Consider the following 17,812-nt stretch of genomic DNA (forward strand, 5'->3'; position numbering starts at 1 on the left):
AGGAGGCCAAATGAGGCATGTCAGCCTATTTTTAGGAGGTTATACTACTATCTTGCAGCATATGAGCATGGATATGTAAGAGGCTGCAAACCCATCATTGAACTCGATGGATGCCCCCTAAAGGATCCTTTGGGAGGCACCTACTAGTTGCAGTGGGAAAAAATAGGCCCATGGAGCACCCCAGCTTTGGAAAGCAATGTCTCCTAATAATATGTTCCCTATTGCATGGGCCGTGGTCAAGGCAGAGATGAAGGACAATTGGAGCTAGTTTCTTGCATGCCTGTTAGGAGATATTGGGATCATGGAGGAATATGGATAGACCTTCATGTCCGATAGACCAAAAGTAAGTATTTGTTGTTCAATACATCTAGTTTTCAATACTAACTTGTACTTAGTTTTTCTAACTTGTTCACTTATTCAACACTTGTGTAGGGTCTTATTAAGACATTTCGGATTGTTGTTTCTAGTGCCAATCACAGATTTTGAGTGCGGCGCTTGCATGCAAATTTTAAAAATATTGTGTTCAAGGGCAAGAATTTTAGTGATTTTCTTTGAAAATATGCCAGGACGACCAAATTACATGACTTTCAAGCTGCCATGCAAGTGATTCAACAATTTGATGAGAAGGCATGGCAGTGGCTCCCACAACAGCCACCTGAATTATGGTCAAGGCAGGCCTTCAGCCCAAGAAGCAAGTCCAATATGCTGCTAAACAACATATGCAAGTCCTTCAACAAGTAAATAATGGATACTCGAGATAAGCCTACAATCACCTTATTGGAGACTATAAAAAGATTGTTGGTGCAAGGATTCCAAGCTAAGAGAGAAGGTTTGGATAAAATTGCTTGTCCTCTTTGCCCTAAGATATAGAAGATGTTGGAGAGAGATAAGTTTGAGGCCATGGATTGCCATTGTATATGAGGGCAGATATTTGAAGTTGAGCATCGTAATGAGCGATATGTCATAGACTTGGAGGAGAGTGCTTGTAGATGTAGGACACCCGATCTATCAAGCATCCCATGCTGCATTGTTGTAGCAGCAATTATGTTCATTAGAAAGGAGGCAGAGCACTTTCTTAGTGCCTAGTACAACAAAGATACTTCTATTAGGACTTATGAACACGTTATTCAGCCAGTCCCTAACATGTAGTCTTGGCCAAGAATAGGGTGCCCCATTATTTCTCCCCCTCCCCTAAAGGCTCCTCCACGAAGACCCAAAAAAGAAAGAACAAAAGAAGATGATGAGCCAAATGATTTTGCTAGAATCAGAAAAAAGGGCACCTCTTTGAGATACAATAATTGCCAACAATGGGTCCATAGCTCTAGGACTTGCAAAAGCCCCAAGAAAGAGAAGGCAAAGAAGAAGGATCAAGGCATTAGATCCAGTCAAGCCAGCAGCCATGGTTACAACAAAAAAAAGAGAGGATAGGTATTATGTGCTTATGTTTCATCACTCAACCACTATATCTCATATGTACTTATGTTTCGGCACTATCTTTTAGGTTCAGGACACTAGGAGATCATCAAAAAAGAAAATTGCAAGCTCTAGCATGTATCCTCCCAGCTAGTAGCCTTCTAATATGTCTCCTCCTAGCCAACTACCTCCCAACCTGCCTTGTCCAAGCCAGCAGCCTCCGAGCCTGCCTCCTTAGAGCTTGCAGCTTTCTAGTAAGCCTCCTCACAGCAAGCACCATCCTCACAGCATGCAAAAACACTCTCCCAGCCATGATGTTCTCCATGTATTTTCAGAACACTTGTGGTACTTTTAGTTCATCACACTTTTGGTGTATCATTTTTGGTATGATACTTCTGATGTTTCTTGTGATACTTTTGGTGTTTACTGTGACACTTTTGATGTTATTGTGACACTTTTGATGTCCATTGTGTCACTTTTGATGTTTATTGGGAAACAATTTGAAACATTGTGATATAGTGTGATACATTGTGGTACAATCTATTTTGACTCTATTTTTGGACATTATGTGCCAATATGGTGAATAATTCTTCTATTTTGATTATATGTTATTTATGTTTCGATTCTAATTTAAATATTTTGTGCTGAATTGTTTGTGAAATAATAGGTATCATTGGATGATGTGCCAAGTGTTTTATCTTATGATTCTTCTCTTTTAATTCTATTATGAATTGTTATGTATCAATAGATGATGCAGCAAGTATTCAAGTGTGATCAGGAAAATATATATATTTACAGTCTACATCTACTAGGGTATCAGCTTGTGAAATATAGATTTGATTTCTCTGTTTTGATTTGTTTGTGAAAATAGTAGGTATCAATGGATGTTATGTCAAGTGATTTAATTGTATTTTGTTTCTTATAAATTTTTTTCTGAATTGTTAGACATTAGTGGATGATGTAGCAAGTATCCAAGTTACAGGTACCCACAATTTGTATCTGCTATGGTACCTCTATTCACCATTTTCAAATTAGAGGGGGTGTGTCTACAACACGTTGAAAGTAGAGGGAGTGTCGGTGGAACAATTAGAAAGGTATAAGATGTGTAATTGGAACAACTTGAAAGTTCAAGGTGTATTTCTTACTGGATATTTGTTTATGTATTTCGGCTTCAAATGTGCTGGGCATTTGGAAGATGTTTGAGATTGAAAACCTTTGGAGAACTTCCCGTGCAAGAATTGGTCCATGTTGGTTAGGTAAAGCCATTTATTTAAGATAAAAATATCATTCTTATTACATAAATAGCTTAGAGACTACAACACAAGTTGGGATTGGCCCCAAAACAAAAAATCCAACATAGGACAAACCCCAAAACATCTAGCCTAGGACACTTCCCAAACCCCGAACATTCAACCTAGGAACCTTCACACATTTAAAATTGAAACACCATAACATACCAAGCTATAACAACCCAGGACAGTAGCATATAGGACACAACCCATTTGATCCTTCTTTTGTAGCTTGAAAGCTAGGCCTCGCGCTTCCTATTTCGTCGCAAGAGCATGTTAATGATGTTCTTGAAGGTGGATCATGTTAACAGAAGTAACCATAACCCCCATTTAACTGGAACACCAAGTTGAGGTGGGAGATTCAAGCCAAAAATTAGAGATTAAAACTCGAAAATAGAAAAATAGCAACATACCTTATACATCATGCATCCAAAGGAACACCAGCTAGGGTTTCCAACGGTCTATGAGATCCGCAAAGGTGACCTTGTTCCACAATGACAAAAATTAATACGTCGGGAGTAGAGCTGATTATAGGCCAAGCCTCGGGCCTAAACTCTATTCATTTTTAATTGGACTTCGAGCCGGGCCTATGTAAAATTTGATATTTTCTATGCTCAAGCCCAGCCCATGATCAACTTTAGTTGAAAAATATAGAAACGAAGGAACTTGATTGAGGTGCCTCCACGGTCTCTCTCTTTCTCCCAACATCCTTCTTCCTTGTTTTATTTAGGGTTTTTTAGATGCAAGAGCAACGACGATTGGAAAGGAATCACCTGGAGTCGCATGATACCTCATGTGTTTTGGAGCATTTTGGTGCCCGAACTTACACCCCACTAGTAATTGATGCTAAGCTTACTTTGGCCATTATATAATTTTATACTGTCATATCCTGATCATGTAACGCCATTTCGTTAACAAATATGAATGGTAGGATTATTTTGAAATATTTTGAAAATTTGAAGATACATTTAAAGTAAAAGAGAGTGTAAGTGAAACTCATCTAAAGTTTTTGTAAATTTTATAGAAGCCGAGGAGTTAGTTGCCAATAATTCCAAGAAACAACCGAATGACGCGTGCGAGGGCCCAGAATAGATTAGCTATGACAGCATAACCGCGGACATGAAGTTGATGGGGAAAAGAATGTGGTTCAGTACATTTCCCCTGTAATGACCATCTAAAGGGCTATATGCACGTAGCTCCCCTTCAATCAGCCTCCTGTTGGGATTAGAGTAAGGACCCACGAGGTCTGGGACATATTGGCTAAGGACCCGTAAGCAGCGGACTGTGTGCTGTTAAGGCGGCGGGGACGCACCGGAACCTACCCTTTCAAGTGTTCAGCCATGGTGACTGACAAAGAGTTACGACTCTTGTGAAGTTTGATTTGTCAGAATGGGTGACTTAACGACCCCTGAGTTGTTTTTTTTTTCTTTGCTAGACAAATAGAGGAAGGAAGATGAAGGAACAAAGCCAACCCTGCATAGCAGCTCCCACTAAGCCCCCACCCATCAGAAAACACGCCAACCATTTTTACTCACCCTCCTCATCCGTAAGCCCGGCTCGGTCATCTCTCTAGATTTCACCACGAACTCTCTGTGTGAGTACGTCCCACCTTGCACCACCGAGGCTATCAGTCTTCCCACCTCACGTGTCCGAGCGGAGAACATCCGGTCTCCACATTTAATCGACGTCCGCACGTTTCGAACTCGAACCGCGCGGATGAAAGTAATGGCCCAGTTCCACTGAACTACCACCTCAACGGCATCCTTGAGTTGTTACTTTTGCTTTTTTGTTGAATTTTTGGTAACCTTGTGGAGTTTGCTTTTGGGGCAATGACAAGATCCCACACTCTGGAATATAAATAAGACCTGGAAACTTATGTGTTTGAGACCATGTATCATCGTAGACTGTAGCTCGACTGTATAGCATGCCATCGTCAATTCTGTGGGTGTGATGGGTGGATTTGTGAAATAAATCACCAATCCCTCGATGTGGCAGGGGGATCAATTCTTAGTTCGAGGGACATGCCTATTTAGGGGAGTTAGGCTCTTAGATAGAAATGGAAATGAATTACCCTTGCTTGGTTGGAAGAGTCACATTTTCATTTCTATTCCAAAAAAGAATGTGAATGCCCCGATCTTCTAAAATTTAATTCCAACTTTCTCCTTACATTTAAATCGCATTTCGCCAGATTTACTTAAAAATTTATTTTCCAAAAATACTTCTTTGTTTAATTAATTTTCAAAAATATTTTAATTAATCATTTTGATTCTGATTCCAACATGAACCCAATGAGTCACAAATATAACCGCTCCAATTTTCATTCCAATCCATTCCGATCCTAATTCAAGTAATGAACCAAATAAATCTCAAGAGAAGACCCAGAGTACCATCAACCTTAAGTGCGGATGGTCCCAGGATCTCTATGTTCTAAGAATTCGAGCATGAGGACCACTAGTATTTTGGCTGTGTCCTGGTGACTGAAATCAAAAGATGCTGATGTTGTACCTAATATAACCAATAATTTAACCAATAGAGCCCTCTCCATGGTATCAGGCTCGATCATGATATAGACAGCAGAAGTTTAAAGTTAAAAAAGCAAATCAAGAAAGAATCATTCACCTTACGGAGACTTTGCTGTGGATTGTGAGTAGGAATGAGGCTGCTGAGCATAACCATAAATTAATTCAATTTACTGTCACCATGCAGGGCGCCACACACAGGACACTTCAGTTGTGGTACATCCAAAAATTAAGTGGCTTTAAGGTCATGGATGGGCTGTTCAGAGCAAAGCAGCAAACTGAACCCGACTGCTTATCCTTAATGCTCCTCAAACATTTTTATAGGAAGAGAACAAAGTGGCTTCATTGGATATCTACTGCACCGCAAACATATATGAAATCTGTAAATAATGATTTCAACAGCCGAATGTGATGCACATGTAAGCGATACCAATATGACATCTCATAAGTATCAGTGGTGAATGTAAAATGTCCAACAAAAATAGCAAGAGCTCATGAAATGTCACCTATACCAAATAGATTATAACTAAAACTGAGGAAGACACCTAACGACTGAATTGGGGCAGTAGAAACACGGACACCAGTCAATATTTGTAAAGACATAAGGACACAGAGGGGTTGAACTAATGTGATTTAAAGAAACATATAAGATTTACCAAAAAAAAGAAAAGAAAAAAAAAAAAATATAAGCTCTCTAAACATATGATTGGCCAATAAACCATAAATTTCTCATGTGACGAAAAGAAACCTTACTTTAGATGTAATTATAGCAGGTTTTTACAGTTTGCTACCTTGAAAAGCCCATCAAGTGGCATTCATAGAGGAATAGCAATCAATCAATTCGATTGCTATAGACCCAGGTCAATAAGCCAATTTAGCATTACTTCCACCACCATACAGGCCTCGAAAGCATTCATAATGCCCTTTCTGTGTGATTCATTGGAAGCGACCCTACAAGGAGACATAGGTTGCTCACCCAGCAGAACAAATAAATTGACATCTAAACTAGCTTCAGCTAGCAACCTTATTAAGCTTCAGTATCCATAAGCCTTGTATACTTTGAACCACCTCAGTGAATCTACGAAGAAAAATGGCCTCCATAGAGTTAGACTTCACCCTTAGAATCACATTTCTATGCATTTTGTCATATTTACTCAAGACAATTCTTCAAAAAATGATCTCATTTGCTCTTTCTAGAAATGCCAAACAATGGCAGTGCTCGCATTTTTGGGAGAGCAGGGGGTTCCAATCCTACCTCATGAGAATTCACTTAAATAATTTGATGGTCAGAGTCTAAACCACTGTTCTACATTACATTCATTACTTGCCTTGATGAGAAACTAGCACTCTTCCAATCAACAGAACTATTCCTCAGCATGGATTCCTCCATAAAGAAAAGAAAATGAGAAGGTATGAGGCAAATAATTCTAATAAATTTTTTAAGAGGAATAAAACAATTTACATAGAATGACCTCTTAAGAAGAGAATGAAGAAGGCAACAAAGCTAGTAAACTTTAAGTTCACTTTTCTTGACATACATACATTGGCCTTAAGCAAGGTCAAAAGAAAAAAATAAAGTGACAGGGGGAAAGCAGATATGTGGATCAGATTATGCACATTAAGAATGAGGTTAACATCATCTTTGAGAAATAAGAGGATAATAATACAAGAGACATCAAGGTATCTCTAGATTTTTTAGAAGTACTAAGTTTCGGCAGAAGAAATAGACTTAGAAAACTCACAACAGAACTGACGAATGAGGATACTTCAAAAAGCATATATACCATGCAAAACCATGGGAGATTAATCAGGAATGAAAAGTCTTAGCAAACATGATCTTGAATAGAAAAATGCCAGACAATTTTTGTAAGTATTCTGGTATCAATTTATTGAAAAATGGGATAAGACATAGGCATGACCACCTTGAAGACAATAAATAACAATAATCGAGAATTTCAGGAGACTATCTGGGAATGAACTAGCTTAATGAATGAAATCTTGAATAGAAAAATGCCAATAAATTTTATAAGTTTATACATGCCAGTTTATAAAAGGGATACATGAATTGCATCAAAAATTGCAGAGTTAAACTCAGCTGCACTATGAAAATGATGGAAGTATATTAACACTGATGGAACAAGAACACTGACATAACAACAATCTTGAAGAACTAAATTACGTTTAAGAGGAAAGTACAAACATGCATATCACTTCCTTGCTAGGTCAATTATATGAACAAATTTTGAAAAAGGAAAGATCTGACGAATAATATTTTGTCAACTGGGAACAAGCGAATGCCTGACTTCACAAGGTGTTATTCTGGAATTTAGAAAGGTGCACTTCACATGTAAATCGTTAACTAAGATAATAAGAACAAGAATAGCAAGTATCAGGAGTAAATAAGTCAAGACAGCTTTCCAGATACAACTAGGCGTCTACTTATTAGACTTGTCATAAAACCAACCAAAATCAAAAGGAGCCTCCATGGTGAATGCTATTGGCCATTATTGTACTGCAAACTGATGATATAAAAACAATGGAAAATAATTCCAACGTATAAAAGATATGATGATTGATATTAGAAGAAGGTACATAAAACGTAATTTAATGAGAATGTGTATGTGTCTGCATGCATGTGCCTACATAAACACATACATTCATGCATACACACGAGTACATATATATACATATGCATACATATATGTATGTGTGTATGTATGTATATATATATATGTATGTGTGTATGTATGTATATATATGTGTATGTGTGTGTGTACATATATGTATGTGTGTGTGTGTATGTGTATATTTATATGCATATGCATGTATGCATGTACAAATGTATGCCTGTGTATGTATGTATGTATACGAGGCCGCATATGCATATTCACTCTCTTGGCCACACTGCATTGCCTACATGCAGTCATGCCGCATAGGGGCCAAAAAGGCAATCCACTTTGGACCATGCTCAACCATAAGTGTAGTTCCATGAGCATTATGTGGCTACACATGTACCCCGCTTAGCATTATGGCTTCAAACATTGGGTTATGTAGACCTGTGCAGATGGAGAATGTTCAAACTGATGGTTACATTGAAAGTACGTACAAATATGATATAATTGTTCCTATTAGTATTAACTATTAAATACTAAGTAATAAGCACTAACTGTTAGTTGTTGTTGTTGTTAATACTGATATTCTTTATCAAAAAATACTACTATTAGTATTGTTAATTTTTATTGTACTTGCCATATTTTATTTATTTTGTCCAGGTAAACAATTCTAATTGCCTATGCATCAACATATCGCATATGCGCGATGCAGTCCTTGACTACTTGCTTACTACAACCACCTTTTAAAACATTGTGTGTATGCATAGTTATATATTAATATAGTTACTATACTATATTTATTTATTTTTATACAGTTTTAAAACACTAACCATATATGGTCCATGTAACACATATGTGCTATGCAATCCCTTGCTTACTGCAGCCGGCATTAAACATTGTCTGCATTTGCGTGTATGAAAGTAAGGTTTCAATCGAAATCTATGACCCAAATTTCCCCACAATTAAAGAACAATTTTGGTTATGAAGAATAGGTATTTTGAAGAAAAGGAGATAAAAGAGGGAAGTTCAGATATCATTAAGCCACATGAAATGAGTGTTTGTAATTATGGGACAATCACATGAAGGTTTTCATAAAACTGGAAGGGGCCATCCTGGTTTTCCTCTGGAATGGGATGCCACCTATCCTATGGGTGTCCCATCTCATCCTAGTCTATTTCCTACTCATCCCATCTCCAACACTTCGGATGTTCAGATGCTCTGACATCCCACCGATATTTAAATCCTTGAATCACATATATTTGAGACAGAAGAATATCATTTACAATAGAAGTGTGTGAATCATTCATTGGGAAGAAAAGATGAATAGATACGTGTCATAAGGATGAAAATGCCAAAGTTGGTGGTACACCAATGTAAACTTGCAAGATCAAATAACGGGATCCTAAAGGCATGAAGGGAAAAATTAAGTTTCAGTCACCACATTGATTAAAGATTGTCTAGACAATTATTACTAAGTGGAAACATGGGATACGAGAGACTAACTCCTAGTTTATACATAAATATTGATCTTTGAGGTGGTTCTTTTTCCTTTGGTGTGATAATAGGAGCCAGGAGACTACTTATTTGACTTAGTATCAATTTTGAAATGAACATAATAACTCGTACTATAATGATTTGAAAGAAGAATATGCTATTCTTCCGAGATGGATGAGTGCTAATGAGATTTAAGGGTTGAAAAAAGGGTGTAATTTGATTAGGCAAGGTGCTCATCAAATCTTAGTTTTTTGGGTGTCAAAGGTATAGAATTGAGGATTGGACAGGTCATCAATTAGCGGCAATGGTTAACACTTAGCAAGTGGAGGCCTGTAGATTGAAGCTACAAATATTCTAGGGCAATTGCCAAGGTTGCCTAAGTAAATAGTTGTGGATAAGGGAAATTGCTATGATTGCCTGTGTGCATAAAGGTGTGCATGAGGAGAGTATTGAAGACAAGAAAGCTAGAAGGTGGAGGGGAGTAGCTAAGAATTAATTTGAAGATAGAAAGTGCAAGTAGGAAACACTGGTCATTGATAGTGGCTGAAATAGGTTAAGCAATTTTCTGATGAACTAAGGTTGTGTTTGCTTGCGGAATAAGGCAGAATAAAAAGGACTTATTCCTTTTATTGTGCCAAATAGCGTACATTTGACATAAACTAAGTTAATATTGTGAAGGCCCAGTCTAGACCTGATCCACTTGATCGGCCCAGCCCATTGCTAGTCTGCGCATGAATTGGATCACAAGCTCATGTGAGCAAGGGCTCACACAGCCCATGCATGTAGGAGAGGAAGAAGTCGGACTCCGAACAGGAGTCTCTCTTCGCTCTCTGGTCCCGCCAGGAGGAAGGGACTGAAGATGACCGAATCCTTCCAAGTTTGAGCCGATTTTCACCTATAAAAGAGTGTCCTTCCTCTCCTTTAGCATCAACCTTGGGAGCTCTTCCCTTAACATAAAACTCCAGGCTTTCCATGGGAGATACTTAGGGTTTTTACTATCGATTCGGCCGAAAAACTCGCCAGAGGCGAGGTAAGCTTCCTCTCTTTCTTTTTTCAGTCTTTGGACCATTGTTCCACCTTGAATCCGACTGGCAAGTTGCCGAATTGATGATAAATAGGGTCTCCCCTGTTTCGATACTTTTCTTCCATCTCGGCCAGCGGCCGCCCTCTATTGGCCGCCATCGCTGCCTGCTGCTACCCCATCGGACCACGACCACGGCAGCCACCAGTCGCCTCCCTTCCTCTATTTTGCCAAGAAAGAAGAGAGAGAATAGAAGAAAAAGAAGAGGAGAGAGCCATCCCTCTCTTATTTCTCTTCTTTCTCTCTCATCTCCCTATTTTTCTCTCTAAGACCCATGGATCCATGGACCAGGTCCTATCTCCCTATCCTATGGACCCGAGTTGACCCTGCAAAGGGCCCTAATCTGCTCTCATGCCCAGGTAATGTACCAAACTAATCACCCCCGCCGTGTTAAGTACCTATGAAACCTAGTATTAATGAAACCTATCGAATGGCCTTAGTCCTAATCTAGTATGTGCCCCATGATTCCCTCATGATTTATTGATCGAATTGCTTAGACATGACCCAACCAGGCCACCATCATCCAGCCAACCGTTTTCTCTGTCTTCTTATTTCAATACTATTAAAGTTATCAAATGAAAATTAATATTACTCTTAATATCTTTAAATAGGTTTTTTTTTTTTGCTTTGGCCTTTAAATAGGTTTAGCTGGTTCGCCTAATGAAGTTTGTAAGTTTAAGACGGAAGAGTTAAGTAACCCTAACACTCCTTATTAGTTTTCAATTTTTTACTTATTTTTTGGTATTATGAAAATACGAAAATAGTATTAAATGTTGATGATATCATGTTTTCTTCAAATGAAGGATTGAGCATACGATAATATGAAGCTTATGATTTATTGCGAAATAATGGTTCCATGATTATTTTACCGTTAGGCACTATTTATAAACTATGAACTCCATATTTATGAAATTTGTATTTTGTCATACAAAGAATAATTTCATGATTACTCTATTGTTAAATGTTTAATTATAAACTATAAACTCTATATAGTCTCTTAACGGTTTCTTCATGTATGATTTGAGATAATATGATTTAAGAAAATATGACTTAAGAAATTTTATTTTAAAAAAGGACTATGGGCTCTCAAATAGCCAAGTACGGCCCTCGCCAGCAGGTTATAGTAACTTCGCATATGGCTCTTGCCAGCGGGTTATAGTAGCTTGGCATACGTAGCTTGGCATACAGCCCTCGCCAGAAGATTATAGTAGCTTGGCATACGGCCCTCGCCAGCGGGTTATAGTAGCTTGGCATATGGGCTAGCCAACAGGTTACAGCAACTGGCCTGATATTGATTACGGTCCTGTCACGAGTATAAGGTGACCTTAGCATTTAGTCTGAAAAATTATTATAAATTATAATATGACAAAATAACAAATGATTTATGACTTGTAAAGGTTAGCATGATTTGTGATTTTGTTTAGGTATTGGAAATCATGTTTATGTATTTGCATGATTTATACATATGCAAGAGCATGATTGTTTATGATTAAACTATTAGTATGTGGTAGTTATTTTTTCTAAATGATTTAGTGATGTATGCAAAAACTTATGCTTGATCCAGTAAAGTACTGAAAGATTTACTTATTGAGCCGTGTTGCTCATATATCTCTATTTTTATTTTTCTCTCCAGACGAGTAGAATCGATAGGAACGAAGCATGGTCCAGGCTTGAAGTTCGCGCTAGCAAGCTTGACAATTTTGTAAAAAAATTTTAGTATTTTAAATTGGCCATAAATTTTTAGTTAATGATTTTTTGAATATTGAGGATTATGGGTTTGGTATTTATGTTTGGATTTAGATGCTCTGAACCAGTATTAGTTGCACTTGATGGATAATGAAATTGAACTTTGATTTATTATATTTTGTTTGTGATGGATTTAGAAGCTAAGATGTAATGTTTGGCTTCGTATTATCATGGGTTATACCCCTCGGTAGCATAGTCGTGTTATGTTAGCATTACAAATCTACTCAAACTTTTCTTCAACCCAACCACCCCAACTAACCTAAGGAAAATTACTTCACCAGGAAGGATGGAGTAATTACTTCACAATAGCTTGGTACACAATAAAGATACTCGTTTTATCTTAGCGGATAGCTCCCACCTCATTCATGGACAACATCTTGATTAAACTACTCTTCCATATTTCATTAAGCAGAACTTTTGTTGAGTCACAATCCCTTCTTAAAGATTGACCTTTTAATGGCATGTGGAACCAGTTATTAAGTGTGGCAGCTAAGTTCACAATCCACAACTCTTCCAGCAAACTTGTCACAATTGATGTTCTAGATTTTGCACGCAATACAACTGTGGATGAAGGGTCAGTCCAAGATTGTTGTATCTATGCTCCAAGGATCCTTCTCCAAACATGTTCATCTCAAATGATGCTTTAGCCTCCCTTCAACTTTGTTTCCTTGATATAATACCTTTTGTTTGCAATTGGGCATTGAACATAAATATGAAGCTAATGCCTCCTTGCCACCTGCCTCCACACCCCCACCCCCAATGTTTTCTCTGAAATTCACCAATTTTAAAATAAAAAAATAATTCATATAAACTTGAGACAAATGGAAGGTGCTGGCTAGCCTGCAAGTTACTTCTTTAATTATTCTATATGGATTTGGATCAAATCCTACCTTCACTTCAGTGGATAAATTTAAGGGTTTTAGGGACTGGCCACTCCCTTGTTTACTAAAAAGAAAAAAAATTATAAGCAAATGCAGTTTATCCATTCATCAATGTTATCATAATCTAGAAATTCTTTTCGATATTTGTATGAACAAATAATTCCACTTTATTGTTTTTCTTGGATTACTTTTGCTTTTTTACTTTTTTCAATGTATGATCTCGTTAATCTTTTTGAACATAATTTTCTAGTTTTGTTTCCATTAATTGTATATTTCATAATATAAATATGGATTATTAGCTTCTCAACATGCAGGGCATATGCATTCTACTAGTTAGGTTTTTAGTTGAATAGGCCAAGTCGGATTATGGTGTAATGAGATATAATTATGTGTGCAGGAAAAAAGAGTTAGGTTTGGTTAATTAAGTTTGCTCAAATGAAAATTAGACTCCAAAGGGATTAATCACATAAGATATTATGTGATAAAGGTAATGATGCAACAAAACTATCATTTGATTCCCAAATTGAGAACAAGGCTGTCCACTTTCAAGTTTCCCAAATTTCTCCTCTCAAATTAAAATATCTAAAACAGTATTTTCCATATAAAACTATAGAACTAACTAATAAATGATGCTAAATATTGCTCAGGCAAAGTTTTAGCTTCTCACCAGCTTTGGTCAAGAAACTAATAGCATATCACCATTGATACGAGATTGTGTGCTTGATACGAATATGACAATCTTCTCCAACTACAAGAAAATTGCTAATGTTATTTAATTATAGCAAATTTTGACTAGATGATGCCAAAAAAAAATGTTCTTTTTGTGATCTCAGTCTTACTGCAAATGTTTTACTCAAGCAAATGATGTTTACATCACAAAGAAGATCCTAAAGTTCTTCTCCTACCAAGCATTCTCTCTTTAAGTGATCTACAAGCTTGTTTGACTCAGTGTGCATCCAACTCTGGTAAACATTCTTCTTCCATGTCTGTCACTCCAGGTACTACTTGATTTTTTGACACAGTCTGTTGTAAAACTTGTAACCATATGACCTCTGATCCAACTATATTTTCTTCCAAAATTTCTGCATCACGCTTGCCTAGTATTCATGTTACAGATGGATCTGCTATGCTTATTAGTCACGTAGGTCGTTTCAACTCCTAACCCGTCTCTTTCTCATACGTACCTTGTTCCTAAAGTTACTCTAAATCTTTTATCTGTTGGTCAGCTATGTGATATGGGTCTCGACTTACATTTTTCTCATAATGGTTGTATTATGCAAGATCCACAGACAAAGCAGATTATTGGGACAGGGCGTAAGGTTAAATGCATGTTTGAGCTCACATCACTTAGGGTCCCTCCTCTTCACATTGCAGCTACTCTAACCTCATCTTCATCCTCCTTGGGTCTCTAGCATTCTCGTTTAGGTCATGTTTCTTTTGGTTGGTTGCATTCTTTAGCTTCTAGTGGCAAATTAGGTGTTGTCAAAGATAAACATATTAATCAGTCAGTCTTGTCAACTTGCAAAAACAAACTGTATTACCTTTTTCTAATAGTGATTCTGTCTCTTATGAAGCATTTGATTTAGTGCATTCTGATATTTGGAATCCATCTCTCGTTGCTACTACAGGTGGTTCACTATTTTGTTATTTTTTGTTGATGATTTTTCTAATTTTACTTGAATATAGCCCATGCACAACATATCTGAATTACCTTATACTTACTCAAACTTTGTCAAAATGTTGCAAACTCAATTTTTTAGAAACATTAAAATTCATGCCGATGACGCTATGGAGTATAAAGAGCAAATCCATCTCGCTTTTCTAAAACAAAGTGGTTCTGTTTTTCAACATTCTTGTCTCGGCACATCTCAACAAAATAGGAGGGCAGAACGTAAGCGCAGGCATATATTGGAAATAGTACGTGCCTCACTTATTTCTGCCTCATGTCTTGAATGTTTCTCAAGAGAAGCTGCTCTAACTACCGTCTATACCATAAATCACATAGAAGCTGCTCTAACCATCATCTATACTATTAACTGCATCCCTCTCCAATCCTTGGTAATCAATCTCCCTATGAGCGTCTTTTTGGCATTACTCAACTATAATTTACTCAAGATTTTTGGATGAGCTTGTTTTGTCCAAGTGCAATCTCATGAGCATACAAAATTGGAACCCTGTTCTTGTTTGTGTTATTTTCTTAGTTATGGAATTAAGCATAAGGGCTATAGGTGTGGAGACCCTATTTCCAAACGACTCTGCATTTTCATCATTTTGTCTTCTAGGAACATAAAATGTTTTCTTCTACATCACAGTTCTTTATTTCTTCTCCTTCCTCAATCTTTACTGATCCTTCAGTTGAGATGTTTTCTAAATATTCTGATGCAGTGCCCTCAAGTGAGCTCACTCAAGTCTCTGTCGATGCACCTACTTCTAATAGAACTGCTCTGTCCGCTGATCCTACTCTTCCATCTTCCTCTAAAATTGATCCTTTAAGTCATTCTACCAAAGTAAGAGCACTTCCTTCTCATCTTCGTGACTATTATTGTTTCTTTGTTGTTAGTTCTCTTCATAAACCTCGCACCTTTCGCAAGGAAAATTCTGATCCACTTTGACAGCCAGCAATGGCAGAAGAACTACAAGCCTTGAAGAAAACTGGCACTTGACATCTTGTTGATTTACCTCCAAACAAATCTTTGGTGAGATGCAGATGGATTTATAAAATTGAAACCCGATCAGATGGTTCAGTTGAGCGTTATAAAGCTCATCTCATCGCTAAAGATTTTATACAAAGTATCGGATTGACTATGAGGAAACATTTACTTTAGTTGCTCAACTAACCTCGGTTAGGAGCCTTATTGTTGTTGCTGCTACAAGGCAATGGCCACTTTTTCTGATGGATGTCAAAAATGCCTTCCTCAATGGTGATCCTTCAAAAGAAGTATACATGCAGCCACTACTAGGTTATCCTCATCCACCTAATAGGGTATGTCGGCTTCGTCATGCTTTATATGGTCTTAAGCTCCTCAAACCCAAGTTGCTAATTCAGTGCCACTATCTCTCAATTTAGTTTCACTCACATTTCTTATAATTCAGCTCTTTTCATCAGCAAAACTTCTCAGGTATCACTTTATTATTACCCTATGGATGACAAAATTATAACCGGGGATGATCTCACCGGCATTCATGATCTTAAATAGTATCTTAATCAAAAATTAAAGATGAAAGACTTGGGAGCACTGAGTTACTTCTTGGGCATTGAGGTTACATCTAGTTTTGATGGGTATTATTTATTACAAGTCAAGCATACATTTGATCTTATTTCTAAAGTTGGATTAATAGATAGCAAGACTACTTCTACACCTCTTGAGACTTGTGTCAAACTAACTAACACCCATCGATAGAACTCTTCCTGATGTTACTCATTACAGATAGTTGGTAGCAAAATTTGCCGTATCGATCGATACCGGTGCATACCCGCCCCATATCTTACCATGCTTGTACCAAACAGGTACACGGTATAGGGGTCATATCAACCCTCAGTATGCCGAACCAGCCACCATACTGGACATATACTAACACTGTAATAAGATGTACCAGCATGGGATCCAATACCAAAAAGACGAACCAAGGTTGGTAGTCTTATATATCTTATGGTTACTTATCCTAACATGGCTTATGATGTTTATATAGTCGGTCAGTTTATGGCAACTCCTCGATCCACTCATGCTATTAGTTTGCACATTTTGCGCTATATCAAGGGTACTCTATTTCATGACTTGCATTTTGCTGTCAATTCCTCTTTTCACCTAAGTGCTTACCCTAATATTGATTGGGCTGATGATTCTACTGATAGATGCTCTACTACAAGTTATTTTTTCTTTCTAGGTGACTCCTATCTCTTGGCATAGTAATAAGCAAACTATTGTCTCCAGGTCCAACATTGAGGTAAAATACAAGGTTGTTGTTGATGCTACTGATAAACTTCTCCAGCACAAAATAGTTGCTAAAGGATATGAGAGTTACTCATCATGGTGCTACCACTCTTTACTATGATAATCAAAGTGCCTTTCAAATTGCTCATAATGATGTTTTTCATGAGCATCCTAAACACACTGAGACTTATTGTCACTTCATTCGCCAACACATTCATTGTGGTACTGTACAACTTCACTCTATTTCCTCCTCTGACCAGATTGCAGATATCTTTCGCTAAGACCCATCCACCCGGACATTTTCGAGACTTAGTTTCCAATGGAGATCTAAACCATCGAGAAAGTAAATTAGTTTGTCTCTTCTTTGTCATGTAATTTAAACCATCGAGATCTAAACCTAATGGATAAAAACTTGAGTATTTGGATCCGGGCATTGTTAGAGTGGAGCCAGCCTAACTTTGTAAACACAAGTATTTGTCACAAACAACACATGTGACACCTAGAGGGGAAAAAATATTGTGAGAATTGAGTCAAAGTAGAACCACATTCAATCTCTCTCGAGCATTCCATTGTAGTTACCTAACATGTTCAACTTCCTTGAGATAAGTATCCAACATAGTTGATGGCATGTTGCTTTCCTCGAATGAAGATGAAGAAGGCCCGGTAGGTGGCCAAGCATAAAACCTAGCCATCTATGTTAACCACCACATCCCTTCAATCTTTCACTTCTTACTAGATTCCTAATATGAAAAGCCAAGTCCAGTAGAAGCTTTCCTAAATTGTACCACTACATCTATCTCAATGCACCTTTAGCGGATATCAGTTGATTATGGAATCTCTCATTG

General features: G+C 37.4%; 1 protein-coding gene across 2 annotated transcripts in view; it reads right to left on the bottom strand.

The window, feature by feature from the left end:
* Positions 1-4,991: 4,991 nt before the first annotated feature.
* The window catches only part of LOC103696536 (uncharacterized), a 62,785-nt gene continuing 49,964 nt past the window's right edge, over positions 4,992-17,812 (bottom strand). Inside the window, exon 8 of one of the 2 annotated variants that reach the window (XM_039131977.3) lies at positions 4,992-5,577. The gene's annotated coding sequence lies outside the window, so the exon portion shown is untranslated. The remainder of the gene's footprint in view (positions 5,578-17,812) is intronic. The other variant, XM_039131978.3, reaches the window with a different exon arrangement.

This window comes from Phoenix dactylifera, chromosome 9 (genome assembly GCF_051530095.1).
Source record: "Phoenix dactylifera cultivar Ajwa chromosome 9, Ajwa_hap1_PhDact_Kaust_v1.1, whole genome shotgun sequence".
Lineage (NCBI taxonomy): Eukaryota > Viridiplantae > Streptophyta > Magnoliopsida > Arecales > Arecaceae > Phoenix > Phoenix dactylifera.